Raw genomic sequence first — 20,855 nt, forward strand, 5'->3', positions numbered from 1 at the left:
TTTAGGGATCTGGGGCAAAAATCTGTCTGGGGATTGGTCCTGCTTTGAGCAGGGGGTTGGACTAGATGACCTCCTGAGGTCCCTTCCAACCCTGGGATTCTATGATTTTGCTGAATAGGGGTAGACATAAGCTCCTACTTAAAGTCAAGCATATCCTAAGTGCTTTGCTGAATCACACCTCCAGAAGAGTCTGGGAAATCAGGAATTTGATGCAGTTGTAAGAGCTACTGTACATCCTTAAGAAGTCAAAATGTTAAAGAGAAGACTACACCTAGCTCTGTACAGAAAGCTACATTACCAGTGACAGGTAGAAGTCTTAAAGTCCAAACTGCAGTTCTCCACGAACTCATAAAAGAAACACATAACTGGGGCTAGCTGCATCTTTAGTACATTGTCTTTCATGATGATGAAAGAGAAAATTAGAATTAAAGAACAGATTTGCATGTATCTTTGAACTATATCTAATGGTTGCAGATGCTAACAATGTCTTGGGGGATTTCAAATAGCAGGCAACACATGTCTTTCTACCTCTGACTTTTCTTTTTAGGATTACAGAGTATTACTAGAATGGAGGCTCAAAAGGCAGCTCACATTCCCTATACCCAGCTAAAAGGGTGGAAATGAATTTGTCAACTGCAGAGCAGGATGGATAATAAATATCAGAATCACCCAGATATATTCATGTACGTTCAAAAACATGAAGTCAAATTCTGCCCTTATTAGCACTAAATCTAATTGAACTCAGTGTTGATTCATGTCAGGTCAGAATCTGGCTGCTAGTTAATAGCAATGTGTGAATTTCACATTAAAATGTCACCATTTCATTATATGCAATTTCAACACTCATTTGTACAAAATTCAGCTAAATGGCTATTTTTTAACTGAAAACTTTCCAATTTAGAACTCTGAATTTTGCAACCACCTTTTTCTTAGGAACAGGCCCTGTTAATACACTAGAGTGGGCTCATTTACAATGATTACATAAAAACCCTTTATAAGCCTGAATTACATGATCCAAATCCTGAAGAAACTCCGATTTTGTGCTTCCAAGTGCCCCTTTCTTCTTTCGCACAGCATGATGCTTAACATCTCCTCTTTCTTCCATCCCCAGCAAACATCCATTTCATCCTTCAGAGAATCTGATTTTTTCAGTGCTGAATAAAGTGTCAAGGGAAAAAATAAAACACAAGTCCACTTGTGTGATCCAACATACATGGCATATGCTAATCCCTCATGATCCAGGCTAACAAATGAGAGTTCTCCTACCAATTCTTTCTGAGAAACATAAGCTACTGCATCCATCAGGTAGAGGAGTCAGTCCCCTCTGCCACTGTGGAAATAAATTATTTTCATAGTGCTAGTGTTGAACATTCAGAAGATTTGGCTCAAGTGCAGAGAAAAAAAGGTCAGTTGCTTTACTGCTCTGCTGAGTGCACTGCACAACCTGTTTTACATGTATGCAAGCTGAAAATCCAAAGGAAGTTTTTTCAGTGTGAACAATTTATTTAAAAATTTCAAATGGCTAACTAAATATTCAAAGCCTGGTTTTAGAACATTTTTCTGTGTTTGCAGAGGCAGTCGTCTCATCAGGAAAGCATATGCTATTGGGTCACCTTTACCAATCTCGGTGCCAAATACCATTAATGCCATTGAGTTGCTATAATATTTTAGCTACACCACCACTATTACCTCAATGCCTATACCCAATGAAAATCCTCCATATTAATGAATGAGATATTGATTTTTTTTCCTGATGTGCTGTTATGTTCTCCACTTTAGTGCAATAAACTGGGCAATTTTACAAGTGCACTTATATCATCCACTTTTTTCACTGACCTAGGAATACAAAACCCAGTCAGTATAACATTCCTGATGGGAGTGGGATACAGGTTTGAATGTTCAGTCTCTCTCTCTCTCTCTCTCTCTCTCTCTCTCACACACACACACACACACACATTTTACACAGCCCTGGTTGTTACTTGATTTACAGATATCTGTGGAGAGGTACAGCCAGAAGAGCTTGACATATTTTAGTCTTCTCATATTATATATTGTACGACTTTTGTTTCAGGTACAGTGACAATAAAGAACTGTTTCCTCTTTGACTAACCTACACACGGCAATCTCAGCAAGATAAGAGAACAAGCTGTTCTCTGGCACTAGCCACCTTAATCCCTATCTGACTCCCTCAATGCAGATTGATCTGACCTTGAAACTACCGCAGAAGATATCCAAGCAGAGTTTGCCTTTCAGCATCTGGCCCAGCCTCACTAAATTAGACTGGCTTTCTGGGTGTCAGTCCAACCCACATACCTGATCTGGGCATGGTGTTCCCTCCATCCCTGCAGTGCAATGCTCCTCCCAAGTTTAATCTTCAGCTCCCACAGTTCTTTTGTGGAAATCCCGGAGGCTTTCTTCAGCTGCTGCAGTTCTTTCCTGTTGGAAAACTAGTCTTCAACTTCCTTTTCAGCCAATGCTACTTTTTTGCCAGCCTTGAAAAGTAAAGTAATTCTGTATAAGAGCCTGAAGCTACAGAGACCGCTTCTCCCTCTCGGACCCACTCATCTGCAACACTTAGCTAACTGCCCCAAAAGTGAGGTTTCCCAGAGCTAGTGAGGGTATTCTGAGCCTTGCCTTTGGTAGTCAAGCTATGGCCTGGCCACATTCAGGAAGTGATGTAAAATGCATCTCTTTGCCAAGGTTTTCACTCATTGCCAACTGCAGTAACCCTAATGTTTAAACAACTGCCAAGGATTTCCACATCATCCTCTTGTAACTTGGTGGTGTTACGGATGCCTGGGCCTAACTTTGGAAAATGTTATTGTTCGCAAACTAAGCAAAGTAAAAGTGAAGCAAATATCAGAGGTAGGTTCTGTATAAATGTTCTTAGTCAATTAACAATATAACTCTAGCATAGTAAATTTATACCGGGATGGGAAAATGCTATATATAGCTCTTAGACTAAAAAACACTTCCACAGTATTTAAAGTTCTGCTCTTTTTACTGTGTCATGAGCATGTTGTTGATACACTACTTTTCCAAGGAACACAGGGCAAAGGGCCATATCATTTTAAGTTGCAGAATGAGACTTTCAAACAAGCTACAGATAAAGTTGCTGATTTACGAAAGCTTTTATCAGTCTCATGATGGATTTTACAGCAGTGGAACACTATATGACCCATGTGATTTGTTTTCATTTACAAAGGTGGAAATGCTTTGAATGTAAAAATGGAACTTTTTCTTCTCATGCCAAATGTAAACAATTTAACATCCATTTCCCATCCAGAGATTTTACCAGTTCAAAAGACTTTAAATGAATCTTATCTGTATTATATTTCCTGCTGATTGGCAGTGCCTCACGCTTCAGTTTAAAAGCCAAAAATGTGTTGGCTCTGAGTAGCAACAGGAAACGAATAACAAAGAAAACTGGGAAATAAACGTAATGAGTAGTTATGAAGTGCTGAAAACTATACTTAGTGTTCCTCGTTTCTTTAGGGCTTGGGTGCTGCCATGTTGATTTATGTCTGGAAAGTATTTTATAGAAAAAGCATAACAAAAGTATTAGATTATTTCATCAACAAGAAAACAGTTTACATTATCTTCAAAGCCTTCATCTATCCTGACTTGACTGGTTCCATACTCCTTAATGCTGAGAACTATCTATGCTCTGGGTGCGGTTTACACTGTGTGTAGTAATTCACCATAAAAGATAAGCCCATGGAAGATCATGTATCTGCTATTCATGGCAGGCCAAGTGATTCAGCAGGAACCATGCCAAGCGCTCTAAAAAGCAGTGTGTGGTGGCTGTTAGGGTTGGATGCAGAGCGGATGTGCTCATCCACAGCAGACAATGTGGGTGGGAAAAAAAGAAAGGTAACTTGCCCATTGCATGGAGCCATAATGAGATTTCTTTGAAGAATTGTCTGAAAGCCACAAGTGATCCCAGACATTTAACAGGTCAGACTATTTTGAAGAGAAAAAGGAACAAGAAAAGAAACCTGAATCGACATTATGAAAAAAGAGGGGGAAGCTGGTGAGTGCTTAATCCCTAGTGCTTCACTTTGCATTGCAGCATTTGTGGGAGGCAGGAGTTGCTCTGCAGTTCCCCCTTCAGGGCCCACGTGATATTGCAGCAACTCCCTGCTTTAGTCTGCCATGGTTGGCTGCTTGCTTGGGACAGGATAGCCTATGCTGTAAATTTGGCATCTGTCTCTGATCAAGCAATAAAATAGCAACTCAGAATTTAGCTGTCTGTGCCTTTACCCTTCAGATGCAAGCACATAGGGCAAGGCCTTGATGTGGGCGAGCCCTGAGGCACTCCTCTATTTCAGTATCAGAGGGGTAGCCGTGTTAGTCTGAATCTGTAAAAAGCAACAGAGGGTCCTGTGGCACCTTTAAAACTAACAGAAGTATTGGAGCATAAGCTTTCATGGGTGCATGCCCACTTCGTCTGATGAAGTGGGCATGCACCCACGAAAGCTTATGCTCCAATACTTCTGTTAGTCTTAAAGGTGCCACGGGACCCTCTGTTGCTTCCTCTATTTCAGTCTCTCCCAGTCCCACCCCAATCAAAAGCAGGCAAGCTTGCTTAACTGGCCCACTGGTTCCTGATTGGTCAGTATATTTCCTCCTGGGCTTTCTAGGCTTCTGGAGGACTGTCTTATTGGTCACCTGATCTGTGTAAATTTTCCTTGGTTTGGAAGGGTCAGGCTGCTGATGCCTCCAGCAGGGGTCAGAGAAGGTCTAACTGTGTCCGCCATGACAGTACCCTAACTATATAAATTACTGAGACAAGGCAGGTGAGGTAATATCTTCTATTGGTCCAGCTTCTGTTGGTGGAAGAGACAAGTTTTCAAGCTACATAGAGCTCTTCTTCAGGTCACAAAACCAATGAAAGAAGTCATAACCCAAACAGAAAAAGTTAAGAGACTAGAACATATTGCAAAACTGTTTCAAAGCTTATGTATGTAGTGCCACGACTATACAGCATGCTTTACAAAACAAAGAATAATAAACACCAGGGCCGCTCCAGGTTTTCTGCCGCTCCAAACAGCGGGGGGCGGGAGGGGGGAAACCGATCGGCGGCACTTCAGCCGGCGGCAGCTCAATCGCGCTGCTCCATTCTTCGGCGGCAGTTCGGCGGTGGGTCCTTCACTCCCTCTCCTCTTCGGCGGCACTTCAGCGGCAGCTCAAAGAGGAAGAGAGGGACTGAGGGACCTGCTGCCGAATTCCCGCCGAAGACCCGGACGTGCCACCCCAATAGCGGACGGAGTGCCGCCCCTTTGTATTGGCCGCCCCAAGCACCTGCATCCTTAGCTGGTGCCTGGAGTCAGCCCTGATAAACACAAAAGAGAACAAACCCTGCTCCAAAAAACCTACAATGTAAAGGCCAGAATGGGTAAAATACAAGAACACACACAAAGTGTTGTATAGTCTTTAGAGCTGGCATACTCCATGGATCAGTGCACAGCTAAATTAATCATATCTTTTGAACCCACAACTGATGACATGCATTTCTTTGTGTCTCATAATCCCATCAGGCACCATGTATTTCTGCCCACTGGTTTTACAGTTATAGAATCTAGGATTCTTACACTATGCTCTCAAAAGATCCTGGCATAGATATTTCCTACTCTCCTAATTATATCTTAGTCTTATTATAGGAGTTAGAAAGGCATGCTAACTCACAAAATAAAACTGAACACCATTTCTTCACGAACACACCAGTGCACATTGTTCCACGCAATTCTGTCTGGCTTATGCAATTCCCTTAGGTGCCGAGAGACATGATGACAGTGGGCCACTATGAATTGCTGGCACCCCTACAGTTTGAGGATCCCCAGCTGCCATTTGTAGCATATCTATGGACAGAGACCATAGACCCACCAGTAAGTCATTTTATATCCCTGCATGCCCTGTTGAACCCACCTGATTTCTCTTTGTCCCTTGAGATGGGAAATTTTCTTGTCTCCCAGGGTATTCACTCAGTCCCAGCATCAGCAATCAAGTCTAAATTAGCACTGAATTTAAACTAAATTAATGTAATTGCAACAATCTTTCTGTAAAGGTGTCAAAAACAGATTGTCCCAGCTACACCAGAAGATTAACAGTTTTCAGCTCCAGTGCAGGGTTGCTCATTAATGACAGAACATTTTTGACAACTACACCAATTTTCTAATGTAGACAGGTCTTTAGACCAAGTATTACATACACTAGAGTTTTATAACAAATATAATTCCGATCCACCAGAAGTCAGATGTGACTGAAGTATCTGTAATTATACAAAGTTTAGCATGCAAACTCTTCTCCTCAGGGAATGTCTGTTACTATCTGTTTGTTCAGCACCTAGCCCAATTAGGCACCAATGTGAGTTGAACATCTGAATGCCGTTGTAATTTTACTAATAAATAAAATATTATAGAACCTTTCAACTGAAAATTTCAAAGTGCTTTACAGACATTATCTGGCCACACCTCACAACAATCCTGGTAGCTAGGTAATGGGTATATAGGGATAATTTCCTCCACCCCAAAATTGCAGCCACCTCTGGAATGGAACACAGTAGCTGTTAACCATGCATAGTATAACTAAGCAGTTTAAGACTTGAGGAAAATAAGAATATTCATTAAAAATAAAGGGAATTAGAAATACAAGTCCACAGAAATTAGTTACCCAAAAGGAACATGGTCAGAGTACCTCCCTATCCTGCTGAAAGCCCCACAATAAACCAAAATCATATTCGGGTATCTTTTTTATCTGAAGGATGAATCTCTAGCAGGACAAGACTACTATGCCTGGTGCATTATTTCCTGATTCCAGGAGAAGAGTGATATCTACTAATTACTAACACCACTTCCTGTAAGTTAGCTGTTCACTGGAGGTCCTTCACCCCCCAAAAAATACTAAACTAGTCAAGTCTAGTTTTGGTTCTGAAGGCCGTCAGGATCACTGTACAAACTGATGTGCAAGCTGTAAGATGTTACACAGGTCATATTAACTAGTTTTCCTGTACCTGTCTCACCCTGATACAGAAAAAAACAAAATGGAGGTTTTAATACCTGCAATTTTTGTTTTTTGGTCCAGTTAATCTAATCCAGTAATTTTCTTCACAGCCACAAATTACTAGCCATCTTGGCTCTGCACCCTACTAGGAAAAGTCCAATTACCCTTTTCTTAATGAAATCTTGAGCTGAATGAGGGTTCCATACCATTAATCAATGTTTCACTTCTTCTTAACATTTTTGTCTCCTGGATTAAACCCTGTGTCAGGTGCCAAATTGAAGAAGCCTGTGGAGCTTTAATAGACTATGCTGCTAAAAAAGCCTATTTTGTTGTGAAAAGCAATAATTCTCTCTCTCTCTCTCTCTCTCTCTCTCTCACACACACACACACACACACCCCTTAAAATACCACATGTAAAATGGTATAAGAAAAGGCATTTTTAAGGAATCAGAATGAATACAGGTTAAGCGCTAAATTGTGCCTTTAAGCACAAAAGTTGCACTAAGGCATTGCAGAGCTGAAGCGGTGGAGCTGAAGTGGCCTGAGGCGTTCTGCCTGCATAGTGCAGAGGTAGGCGGAATGCCTTGTGGCAGAACAACATGGGGAAACTCACCCAGCAACAGAATTTACCACATTTTTTTTTAAAAGGTGCAACATGTACTCCCAACTAGCAATAGCCTTCAAGCCCATGAAGATGCCCTGGTGGGGGATGGGGTAGAAGTGATTGTCCCAGTTAGGGAATTAGCCTCCCTCCCCACCTTCCCATTCATGAGATTTTAAAAAATAACTAGTTAAATTCTTTTCATTTGCCTTTTGGTTTTTGAGATATTAGGAGTCAAGTTTCAAACTTTTCTTTGTAACCATAAGAATTAGAAACTTACTTAAAAAAAGAAAGAAAGAAAGCTGAGAGTCGTGTGTAATTAATCACATGATTTCTGGAGTTGGAGTTCTATGAAATAAAACTAAATATCACGAGAGGGGTATGGAAACAGTGACAGTAAAAAGCTCAGAAACTTTAGCAGGCCATTAAATACATATTTATCATTTCCCCCCACCTCACCCCCGCCCCCCAAGAGATATGAGTAAGACAGACATTTCAGAGAAGCAATTATTTCCAGCAACTATTTAATTTTCTTCCATATCTCAGGACTGTTTAGATATATGTTGAATGGATACTAAGAGTTGCTGCTCATATTGAATACAAAAACTGTCCATTACATCCCATCCCATTACACATTCCATTCTTTGCAGGATTTTATTTCATGAAAGTACATTACAGGGAAGAGAGCCTTTAGGGTACAGTATATTTCAAAACACAATTAAAATAAACTCTTCAAGTGGAAATGTAAAATGTATTTGTATTCTATTAAAGCCTTTGGCCTTATCAACTGCAGCACACTATATAACAAGGTCATTAGTAACAAGTCACATACAATGGAGAACATACATCAGCAGCAGAAAAACAAACATCAGTCCAAAACATCACAATAACTTCCTGTACCTGCTCTTGTTTGCTTGCTGAGCTCTCAAACATTGTGAGTCGCTGAAATACATAAAAGCGTAACAGCTTGAGTCAATATTTGCCAACCAAAGTGAGCGATTCTATTTAGCACGATGACTGGACCTCTTGAACAAATACATCTTCATGTACGCAGCATAACAACTGCAGTCCAGCCTGCAAAACAACCAGAGAAGTCTAGCCATTCGGAGCATGGAGTTTGTCTGGGAAAAGCTCAATAGAAATTGACGGATGTCAAGCTTCCACACACAAATATAACATGTTCACTCTGCAACAAAAATCAGGATGATATTATAGTAAACTTGTGGTGTGGCCACTGCTATTGTTTTTGTGGAGTTTCCTTTTGGTTTTGATTTCAGGGAATGCAATGCCCTAAGGCCCTGCAAATATAAAACCTTCTTATGAGGTCAGATTTCCTTTTGACTATGTTCTCCCCTTCTCCCCACCCCCAAAGAGTAGCCAGTCATATGGATTGTCTGACTGATTCATAAAGAAAATGATTACTTTTACACAGGGTGGGACTTAGGATAGGTTTCAGCGAAGGGGAATTGTACATGGAATTCAATAAGATCATTGGGAAATGTCTCTTTTTGCCTATAAAAGTGTTGCCCAAAGGGTCAATAGCTGGTATTAACCTGAAATTTCTTTTTTTAATAAAGCAGCTGTAGTAGAGTAGTTGTTTAGTGCTCCCTTCTCACAACTGCACCAATTGGCAGCACAGAAGAAAACAGTTCAATGGACTATTTTATTTTATTATGTTTCCATTCAAATTAAAACAGAGACAAATATTTGAAAGAAAAATTGCCTGAAATATTAACTGGTGTGAATACATTTAAATACATATTCACTTAGAGAAGGAACATATCCCTCTCCTCTGCAGGGCATGGGATCTCAGCTCCACTGTGCCAGGAGTGGGAGCTGTAGTATTTTGGGAGAAACCCTCGTATGAGTGCAGCCTCATTCAACTGCACGTAATGGATCGTCTTCAGTGCAGGTCCATCAGCGATTGCACACAGGAGTGCAGGTGCACTAGAACAACTAAGATTATTCCAGACAGAAGCTACACCTGGAATGACCCTTATTGCCTGAGAATGTGGGGAGGGATCTCTTCCCTTCTTGTCTCCACAACAATCCCCAGGAAAAGAATTTGCCTGTAAGTTCTCTCTCACAGTCACAGGTTGTAGCCTGCTATTTTGCTATAACTATATAGACATATGCTAGATAAGGTACAGGTATGGAGTAAGGCAGTAACACAAAAACCTACAGGCCTCAACCCTGTAAGACAGCAGCTTAGTCAAACTAACTGAGGCTTAAGGCCTAATGACTTGATATAAGCAACTAACCGGTAAGTGACCCTACCACCCCAGCAGAGAAGTGTGTGTGTGTGTGTGTGTGTGTGTGTGTGTGTGTGTGTGTGTGTGTGTGTGTGTGTGTGTGTGTGTGTGTGTGTGTCAGGAGGAGAAGAATGCAATAGGCCCAGCCCTTCCACAGACCTGAGGAGACTTACCCTAAAGGCTGAAGCAAGCACTGAAGAACCCCCATATTACCATTCTGTCTCTTTGGGCAGGAGAGAGGAGAGGAAACACCTGCTGCCACCTCTGCTATTCCCAAGAGGAAGAAAGGCCTTACTGCTGCCACTGGACAAAGAAGCGGTGTCCATGTGGCCTTTCCTCCGTTTCTGGGGTGGGAGAGTTTCCTTCATTTAGCACCACTCTAAGTGGAGAGTGGGCCAATGGTACAGGGGTGGAGGCATAGCAGACCCCACCCACGGGGCTGAATCTTATTTTACTCAGTCAAAACTCCCATTAACGTCTGTGGAAGTTTTGCCTTAGCCAACAGTGGACTGAGCAAAAAATGTAAGTTCTTCAGGCTTTGGGCCATGTGCAATACCAAAATTTGGAGCCACCTATGTGTCTGAAGGGGTAGTAGTGGCCTCCACACAAGATGGCTGCTCTACTGAATTAGAACAAACAACATATGTATAATGCACTTGTTCTAGAAGAGGCATGGGGTGACTAAAATGGAAGGGTTTTTTTTAGCATTATGCACCAGTTAAGCAAATACGCCTTTTAGAATCTAGAATATCAGAAACACATTTCATGACCACAGTACATTCCATGTATTTGCCAGAATAAACACAACATCATGATCCTCAGGTGCACCATCAATAGAGATCTATTTGCTTAAAGGATATGGAATTTCATGCATCTTTTTACTATATCAAAGATCCAAATGCAAAATCCAGCACTAAGGCACAACACTCACATTTGTGCCACTCAGAGGAACCTTGAGTCCATAAAGTACTAGATGCTCATCCGCAGCTTTTTAATCTCTGATGGATATTATGAATAATATTTAATAAATCAACCTGAGTTTAGTTACATAGAAGTTACCAATAGAAATGGAGGCTACTTTTATTTCAGAATTCCCTGTGAGAGAAAACACAACTGAATGGTAGCAGATTATACAAAATGTGAGGGGGTGTTAGCATTTGGTAACACATGGAATGCCTCTGTGAAGAGATGCCGGAGTTGAAAAACTGAGTGTCTCATGCCTATCATCTAGGCTGTGGGTTGTCATGGCTGAAAAGCCAGCCTGTGAGTGATATATATTTCATTTCACTAAGCAGCATGCAACGTAATACCAAATTATGCTGCTAGAACTGTAAAATGTTGCAATATATATAGGTCCTGTATAATGTAGTATAGTAAGAATGAGGACATATTCATTTGAATGAGGACATATTCATTTAGTCCCATCCCCAATCCCCATATCTATAGTGCAAAGAACATACTAACCCATGTGTTTGAAGGGGTGAGATATACAAGCAACTTCCACATAACTCTGCTGCTGAGTAGGAATATTGGTCTCTTTCAGAAGCATGCAATTAGTTAAACCATGTCTCTATATATTAAATAAAAGAGATTTTAGCCCTGTGCATCAGTTATTTGCGTACTCCTGCGTGACACAAACATATCGAAGATATGACTGCAATAGATTTGAAAGGAATGATGGTCTTATGACTGAAGTGTAAGATTGAGTCAGAGATCTTGGGGATTTTCCTGTCTTTGTCACGTATTTAGTGTGTAACAGTGGACAAATCACTTAATGTCTCTATGCCTCATTTTCTTCATCCCTATAATGGGGATACTATTATTTTATATGGATGTTGTTAAATTAATAGTTGCAAAGTGCTTTAAGAACATCAGATGGAATCCATTAGAGCAGTGAAAGGAATTATTATTTTTGGATTATTGTGCTATATGCAATTAGTTAAATTAAAACACAATAATTAGGGACAAATAATTCAGAAAATACTTGCAAGTACGGGTACCTAATTGCTCCTGCAAAAATGAGTATGTATATCAAACAACTACATGTACAAGCACTTGCTAATACAACTATATATCAATTTCCCAATTTGTGCATGTGACTGAATTATGCAGGTCACTTTGGTGCGCATAGTTTATGCATCCACAATTGAAACTGTGGCCCTCTGTATAGATGCAGTTGGCTAAACTGTGTAGAACCAATACTTTCTGCTCTAGATTGTTTATTCCTCATGATGTACAAGCTAATCTCAGTCACAATTCTTATCTCTGTTACCATATATCTAGTGAAGCAATAGCTAAGTATTATGCCTACAGTAGATAAGATGTGTACAGTATGGGTTATACCCTATACACATCAGGCCTTGAATTAAGACACAAATACACTAAACGCAAACAGAGCAGTGTATAGGATCAGTTGTGGTGATCTTGGAGTCCATGGAGATGCATCAATATTTTCCCTTCTGGATGGAGCCCTTAACCCTTAGAACACTTGGACTTTTCCAAACTGACAGCCAAATGATTGCTTAGGGGAACACACATTTCATATTCTATATATAACCAACCTCTGAAGGGCAAAAATGGAATTGTACTCATTAAAAATTATAATGTGTCCATGCAATCACATGGCACACTGCAATCTGAAAGGTTGATTGCATCTTGGAAGTTCTGTACATGTCATAGTAATAGCAGGATATGTAGATGTATTCAACTTTGTCAGCATGGATAGAACTTACTGCTGCATTCTGGATGCAGTGATTTATGAGCAAAATGCTTCCATTCTTTAAGATCAACCAAACACATTCTATATGAAGAAGTCACAGTGGCGAAGCATCTCTGTTAGAGAGATTTCTTGTTGGTGAGATGCCTCGCCTCTTTCTGTGAAGGAGGGGGCACCATGTGATGGCCCACACATTAAGCAACAGTCACAAATTCAGTAGGAACAAGTCAAGAACTCAGCTCTGGCTAAATTACTATTAGTGCGAGATCCTCTGTTTGTATAAATCAGTGTATTTATTATTTATGTTACTGTAGCGCATTGGTAGTCCATTGGCTGCAGTGAAGAATCACTGATTTACTTAAGCAAAGAATCTGGCTTTTAAAGTTTTCATTCTATTTAACTTTGTTCTCTGCTATCCTCTTCCAGATTTAAAAATGCCAAGTGTCCACTTGTTATCAGAATGGACATTCACTCACATGCTTAAGTCAAGCATACAGATTCAGACTTAAGATCAGAAGGGACCATCATGATTATCTAGTCTGATCTCCTCGACATTGCAGACCAGAGAACCTCACCCACCCATTCCTGTAATAGGCTCCTAACCTCTGGCTGAGTTACTAAAGTCCTCAAATCATGATTTAAAGACTGCAAGTTACAGAGAATCCACCAGTTACACTAGTTTAAACCTGCAAGTGACCCATGCCCCATGCTACAGAGGAAGGTGAAAAAACCGAGGGTCTCTGCCAATCTTACCCGGGGGGAAATTCCTTCTTGACCCCAAATATGATGATCAATTAGACCCTGAGCATGTGGGCAAAACCCACCAGCCAGAAACATGGAAAAGAATTCTCTATAGTAACTCAGAGCACTCCCCATCTAGTGTCCTATCATCAGCCATTGGAGATATTTGCTGCTAGCAGTCGCAGATTGGTTACATGCCATTGTAGGCAGTCTCATCATACCATCCCCTTCATAAACTTATCAAGCTCAGTCTTGAAACCAGTTAGGTTTTTTACTCCCACTGTTCCCCCTGGAAGGCTGTTTCAGAACTTCACTCCTCTGGTAGTTAGAAACCTTTGTCTAATTTCAAGCCTAAACTTGTTGATGGCCACTTTATATCTATTTGTTCTTGTGTCCACATTGGCACTTAACTTAAATAACTCCTCTCCCTCCCTGGTATTTATCCTTCTGATGTGTTTATAGAAAGCAATCATCTCTCTCCTCAGCCTTCTGTTAGTTAGGCTAAACAAGCCAAGCTCTGATTCTCTTCTCATAAAGTAGGATTTCCATTCCTCAGATAATACTAATAGCCCTTCTCTGCACCTGTTCCAGTTTGAATTCATCTTCCTTAAACATGGGAGACCAGAATTGCCCACAGTTTTCCAGATGAGGTCTCACCAGTGCGTTGCATAATGGTACTAACATTGGACTGCATTAGCCTTTTTCACAGTCTCATCATGTTGGCGGCTCACAGCCATCCTGTGATCAAACAATACACCCAGATCTTTCTCCTCCTGTCATTTCCAACTAAGACGTTCTCAGCTTATAGCAAAAATTCTTGTTGGTAGTCCCTAAAAACACGATCTTGCACTTTGCACTATTAAATTTCATCCCATTTCTTTTAAACTGGAGTCATCCAGATCATCTTGTCTAATATTCTGGTCCTCTTCCATATTGCCAATACCTCCCAACTTTGTGTCATCTGCAAATTTTATTAGCACACTCCCACTTTTAGCGGGAAGGTCAGTAATACAAATGTTAAATAAGATTGGTCCCAAGACCAAATGCTTTGTAGGACTGGGGTCTACATTTGAAAAACTCACTACCTTGCTCAAAATGTAAAACTTCATTACCTTGCTCAAGCAACTACAGCCAATGCATGATTGTATTGAACAATTCTCTCTCTGCTGCCACTGGTCCATTCCTAGTTTAAACAATTTCACACAAATATCTTCACATACAACAAGGATTTGTCATACCCTGCACCAAATTCTTCCCTGCTGTGACTCCACTGAAGTGAATTATTTTGGTCCAATGTGTGTGAAGAGATATCTCCACGTGATATTTTCTCTTGTTTAAAATGAATTTATTATTTCACTGATAACTTCAAGTCATCAAAATTTTCACTCTTTTCAGAACCCTTTATTCCCCCACTTTCCAAGTGTTTTAATTTTCCATGCCTGTCATCTCAAGTCCTGCAAAGCAGCATGGGGAAAGGAAAATATATATATTGTATATTATATATGATGGCTGATCTTTGTTATAACATTTGTCTTCATAAGCAAAGAGAGATGGGATAACTCAGGAGGGGTGCAACAGCCACTGCTGTTCATGAGTTATCCCTCTTCTCTGCACTCATGAAGACAAAGGGCATAATAGAGCTCAAGCATGAGGTACTGCACTGTTTATATAAAATATTAAATTTTTGGTTTCAGTGCTGTGAAGGATCTCAAGGATGTGGATAAATATAATTCTATAGAATCATGATCTGGCAAACAAGTACTTTTTGCATTAGGCTACACAGACAGATTCCTATTTAAAATTGGAATGTGGAAATGTTCAGCATTTGAATCCATGTATAAACCTACGCAGATAAAACAACCGCTTTGCAAGTGACACAGTAAAGATTATTTAGACAAGCACTTCCTTTCCAGTTTTAATCAGGGTATGCTTTTTTACATTTTACCATACCTTTCTAGGAGAAAGTAGGGGAAATTATCTCTGGGACAATGGACCTAAAGTTATATATGAGGATGGCTGAAGCAGTTCAAATAAAGTAACTGGAGCTGGTTGAATAGTAAAGAAACTATTTTGCACATTTATTTAACTGTCCAAGTCCCAAGGTCAATTTGCTATTTTTGGCATTTATTATTTTTCATAATTCATGAGAATTCAGATAACTGACAGGTATTTGTAACAATACTGGTCAATTCTGAAGTTCTCACAAATTTTAGCATAAATGATGAATAGTAATAAAATTGGGTCACATTTTAGATTTAAGTAGATTTATAAATAGATCATAAAAGTTCATTAAATGATAATGTTTTAACAATTGGTTAATCAATTGTTACATATTGTTGGATTCTGACATGTCAATTGGTTGTTTATAACTATGGCTTATAACCATCTATAACACTTTCTACTGATGTGCAGATATAACAGTCTACTTAGGTCTGTAACATGATCATAAGATCTGTTAATAATGAATCCATTTTAAGCTTTTTATAAATGTACCTTTAATAAAAACAGTGACCAAAATTTTCTTTTATGCCATTTGTTATTTTTTTTCCCATTTAAAGATACTGTTACCCATTCAGACAGCAGAAACAATCCCATGTGACCTAGGTGACCAACCACACAATGAACAAATATCAAATGGGCAAAGTGGACAGTTCATAATGCACAGTGGTACCTTGGAATCTATGATCATCTAATATGACCTTCCATATAACATTGGCCATAGAAATTCCCTAAAATAATTCCTAGATCACGTTTCAGAAAAACGTGCAATTTTGATTTAAAAATTGGCTATCATGGAAACTCCACCATGACACTGGGTTAGTTGTTCCAATGGTCAGTTACTCTCAGTTAAAAAATTATGCCTTATTTCCAGTCTGAAATTGTCTAGCTTCAACTTCCAGCCATTGGATCATGTTATATATTTCTCTGCTGAATTGAAGAGCCCATTATTAAATACTGGGTCCAAATGTAGATAAGCTTAATAGATTTGGATCCTTGAGTCTAACAAAACCTTTAATGGAGATTTGATTACAGTCTATCACTATACGGCATGTTTTCTAATCTTATGATCATTCTAGTGGCTCTTCTTTGAATTGTATCCAAGTTATCAACATCCTTCTTGAATTGTGGACATCAGAAGTGGACACAATATGCCAGCAGCAGTCACACTAGTGCCAAATACAGAAATAAAATAACCTCTCTACTCCTATTTGAGAGTCTCCTGTTTATTTTGTAAACAACCAATAGTCTGATAGTTATTGGACCAAATTATTCAGCAAATACTTACATATTACAATATATGCACTAAGAAAATTAGCATCAATCCGCAAGCAGAAAGTCTGTCTTAATTCATACAAAGATCAAAAGTAATAATAGCAAATGAGGCTCAAAACACACCTTTTAGAGACATAAAAAAGGATAGGTATCTTTTCTTCCCATTGGTTTTTATTTTTGCATCTCTCTGCACCTCCAGCTTTCATCAGAAACAGAAATGCCAACATATGATGAAAAAAAGGAAGATCTTGTGAAATTTCCAGCCATATTTTGTAGACTCATGAGGTTTGGATAAGGTAAAGCTAATAATCTGAACTTCTATATGTACATTTCATCCTTTAAACATTTGGAGACTCACCCATCGCTACTCTTTTTTTCTCCATGCTGCTTGCCTGCCTGCCTGCATATTAACTAATAAACCCAAAAGGCCTGCATTGCATTTGCATCAATTCTGGGGAACAGTTTTGGAAAGGAAGGCAGGTGAATGTGAAAGCACCAGCAGCAAGTGGAGGCAGGTGGGCAGGAAACCCCAGAATAGTTGCTTACCAGCTGTCATGCATTTAGAAGCGGTGCCAGCCAGCTTAGGGGAGGAGCTGCAACGGAGTGCCAGCTTTGCATGCGGGAAGAGAGGCATGCCAGATGGCAAGGAAAAGAGGAGGGAAGAGTTGGGCCTCTCGGGCAGCAGGATAGGCAGGCAGGAGGAGGAACTGTAGAGTCAGCCAAGGAGAGCTGTTTCTGAGGCTCCCCTTTAGTGGTACATCAAGACTAAAGGGTGAAGAATAATAGATGGGAGGCATGCAAAATTTTAGGGCCTACTTGGTGGATTTGGCTCTGCCTGTTTGGCAGCATTGCGTAGAGAGCGAGCTTTATCTCTCTCCCTCACACACACTATTGTCACAAACAAGCATATCCATATCATATCCTCACTGCTTGTACGTATTATCTTACCTATCCTACTCCTCAAACCCTCCCACCCCCCCTTTTTTGGGGGGTGCTGCCAGAGAGAATGGCTGAGTGAGTGAAGCTTCAAATTTTGACTCCCTTAAACCAGAGGTTCAAACCCCAGTAAGGTTGGCACAGCCTTTTGTCCTTCCAAGGCAGATTAGGCTCTGTTCTATTTGTGTAAGGGTCTTTCAGATAAGACCTTAAAAATCACAGCTATGCATAGCCATTAAAGACCCTCTGTCAACTTTTGTGGCATTCCACAGATTCATTCATTCATTCAGTCCTCCATCCATCCATCCAAGTACCTATATAGCTCTCCCCACCAAAGAAACCAGGCCCTTCAGAGTTCTTGAGCCAAAATATTCCATCTTGAACTAAAACGCCTTCCAAAGGTCAATTTGGTCACCCTTCTAGAGCTCACAAATATACACTTTGAGTTCAGTAGGGGAACTAAGTTACCTGATGTTGCCATGAAGCTTCTTCCTTCAACCATGTGGCACTCCTTAAAGGATGAAGGACTTAACCCTGAATACATTGGCCTGGTCTACACTGGGGGGGGGCAGAAATCGATCTAAGTTACGCAACTTCAGCTACGAGAATAGCGTAGCTGAAGTCAACGTATCTTAGATCAACTTAGAATCACTTACTTCGCGTCTTCGTGGCACGGGATCGACAGCCGCCGCTCCCCCGTCGACTCCGCTTCCGCCTCTCGCCGTGGTGGAGTTCTGGAGTCGACGGCAGAGCGATCGGGGATCGATTTATCGTAGACGTGGATAAATTGATCCCCAATAGATCGATTACTACCCGCCGATCTGGCGGGTAGTGTAGACGTACCCATCTTGTTTAAATTGACCATTTATGTGACAAAATGTTTTCTAACATGGCTGTTTTTGTAGTTGTTGTGGGCAGGATTTGCAAAAGCACTCAACACTGGTCTAACTCTGCTTCCTTTGAATGGCTTTGAAAATCCTAGCCCCCATCTTTGTATTGCTCAACTGATATTTACTAAAGTTTCTATTTTTAAAAACATATACAATATTTTTGTTTAGACAAAAATAATGAATTTGGTTCATACACCAAATATATTAGATTTAACTCAAACTGTTATATTCAAACCAATAAGGCCTATTGATACTCCACCAACATTGCAGGCAGGCTCTGTATTTGATAACACCGAGCTGTTCATAAAATATCCTCCATTAAGTCAGTCAAAAGTAAATTCAAAATAAAGGCCCAGTAAACATTTTGACTGAATAAAAACAATCACTTCATGAATGTAATGTTGATATTGCAATGTTTTCCCTAAATATTATCCATTTACAATAGGCAGACTCTTTTTTGCAAAGGCCTTAATAAATCTTCATGTGTCAGATGAAAATGAAAGATTTATTCTACCCCATCTCTTAATTTTACTCACCACTCAGTGAGTTATTCTTACAGCTGGCATTTCAAATGTATTAGCAGAATTTATCACTCAAATGCTTATACAAGGACTAAATTACACTAATGAATTGACTATGAATTTGAAGCATAACATGAGGCCAAATATTTTCTGGCTCCATTTCTGTATCTCAGCAAACTGCTTAATTTTCTCCCTACTTATCCATTACTGCTAAATTGTCTTGCTATTATTGTACAAAATTGCAGCAAACACTGGCTTGCCCTAAGGCCTAGACTGAACGAAGTGGAATGAGGATTCTTGCCATGAGACTGGCAAGGTCTGAAACCTGTCATCTACTAATTTTGCCAAGCTGAAAGAGCAAGTGGAAGATAATATTCTACCCCATCTTCTTCAATTTTATTCAACAGTCAGTAAGTTATTCTTACAGCTGGCATTTCAGTTGTATTAATAGAATTTATTACTCAAAGGCTTATGCAAGGGCTGAGTTACATTAATGAACTGACTAAGCATTTGAAGTCTCACATGAGGCCAAATATGTTCTGGCTTCATTTTTTGGTAGCAAACTGCTTAATTTTCTTCCTACTCACTCATTACTGCAAAATTGTCCATCTATTGTAGCAATGCCTGCTAGCAATGTTACAGTTAAGAGTCTGAGAGTGTTTCCATTATACACTCTTATTGTCTGGGTGTTTTATCTAGACGGGGACACACACACACACACAAAATCACCAGAATTTCAAGGTTTCTTCCCTGGAGCCATCTTTCCCCCCATAAATTAATATAAGTCAAAATGGTTCACCTTTAAATTGTAGGCCAAACTGAAATAGATTTCTCAATTACAGATAATTGTTGGGTGCTCTTTCAATACAAATATAGCTTTTTAAAACAAATTAAATTTACAGTTCATTAGTTCATAGTGCACACATGCTACTTGGGTATTTTTATATTGGCACATTTGGTCAAATCCCTTAGTTCTCATTCCGCTCTCATATAGATAAACTTTGAAGTAAATGAAAGTCCTGAATGAATAAAGAAATGATGCATTATCGTTATTTAAAAATGAACTTCTGCACAGGCAACATTTTCCACTACTTCTTAAAATACCTGCACCCCTATTAAAAATGTAACTACTTTATGACAATTTTTGCCATTGGCCATCAACCTTTCCATTCATCTATAGTCTTTGCCTTTCCCCCCTGATTAGGAATTATATAGTTAGAGTGCCAATAGTATCTTTTGTGATGAGACCAAATGGGTCCATCTCTTCAATTAAAGAACCCAAGCGGAGTTGCAGCTCAGATGCCTCTTTCAACTTCTCAAACACAAGACATTTACTTCTGAGTGAATTAACTCCCCAAAACAGACTGAAAATAATCTTTTTAAACAGTCTATTAAAAGCTCATTATTTTAGGGAAAGTAAAGGAGCTCAGAATAACACCTCATGTAACTTTCTTGTAACTGGATAACAGTTTAGCCAAACAAGGCACATTTCCTGCAATCACAGATTCCAGCTGGCATAACACACATTCTAGCCCTCAGGTATTTGGGTCATTGTATCAAGTTCTTTTCTTCTCTCTTCCTGTTAGAATTGCAGACTTATGAGTCAGTGACAACCTCTCGTTGCTCTTGGTCAATATTCCTAACAGCCTTTGAAGTCTAAGTGTGAGTCATGCCTGCCGTATTAGCTGAAGAATTCTATTTTATATCAAATTGTTGTTAAATGTTTATATGGCAGAAATGCCTAGAGGCCGTATTCAAGATTGGGGCCCCACTTACACTAGGCCCCATACAAATACATAGGCATGGCCCCTGCCCTATAGAGAATTGTATTTGTGTAAATTAATGTAAAAAATCAACTCAATACTTCTATGCAATCTTTTTCTTTATTACATTACAAGATCAAAAATGCTTCAAATCAGAAGG

The sequence above is a fragment of the Emys orbicularis genome, chromosome 6 (genome assembly GCF_028017835.1).
Source record: "Emys orbicularis isolate rEmyOrb1 chromosome 6, rEmyOrb1.hap1, whole genome shotgun sequence".
In the NCBI taxonomy this organism is placed as follows: domain Eukaryota; kingdom Metazoa; phylum Chordata; order Testudines; family Emydidae; genus Emys; species Emys orbicularis.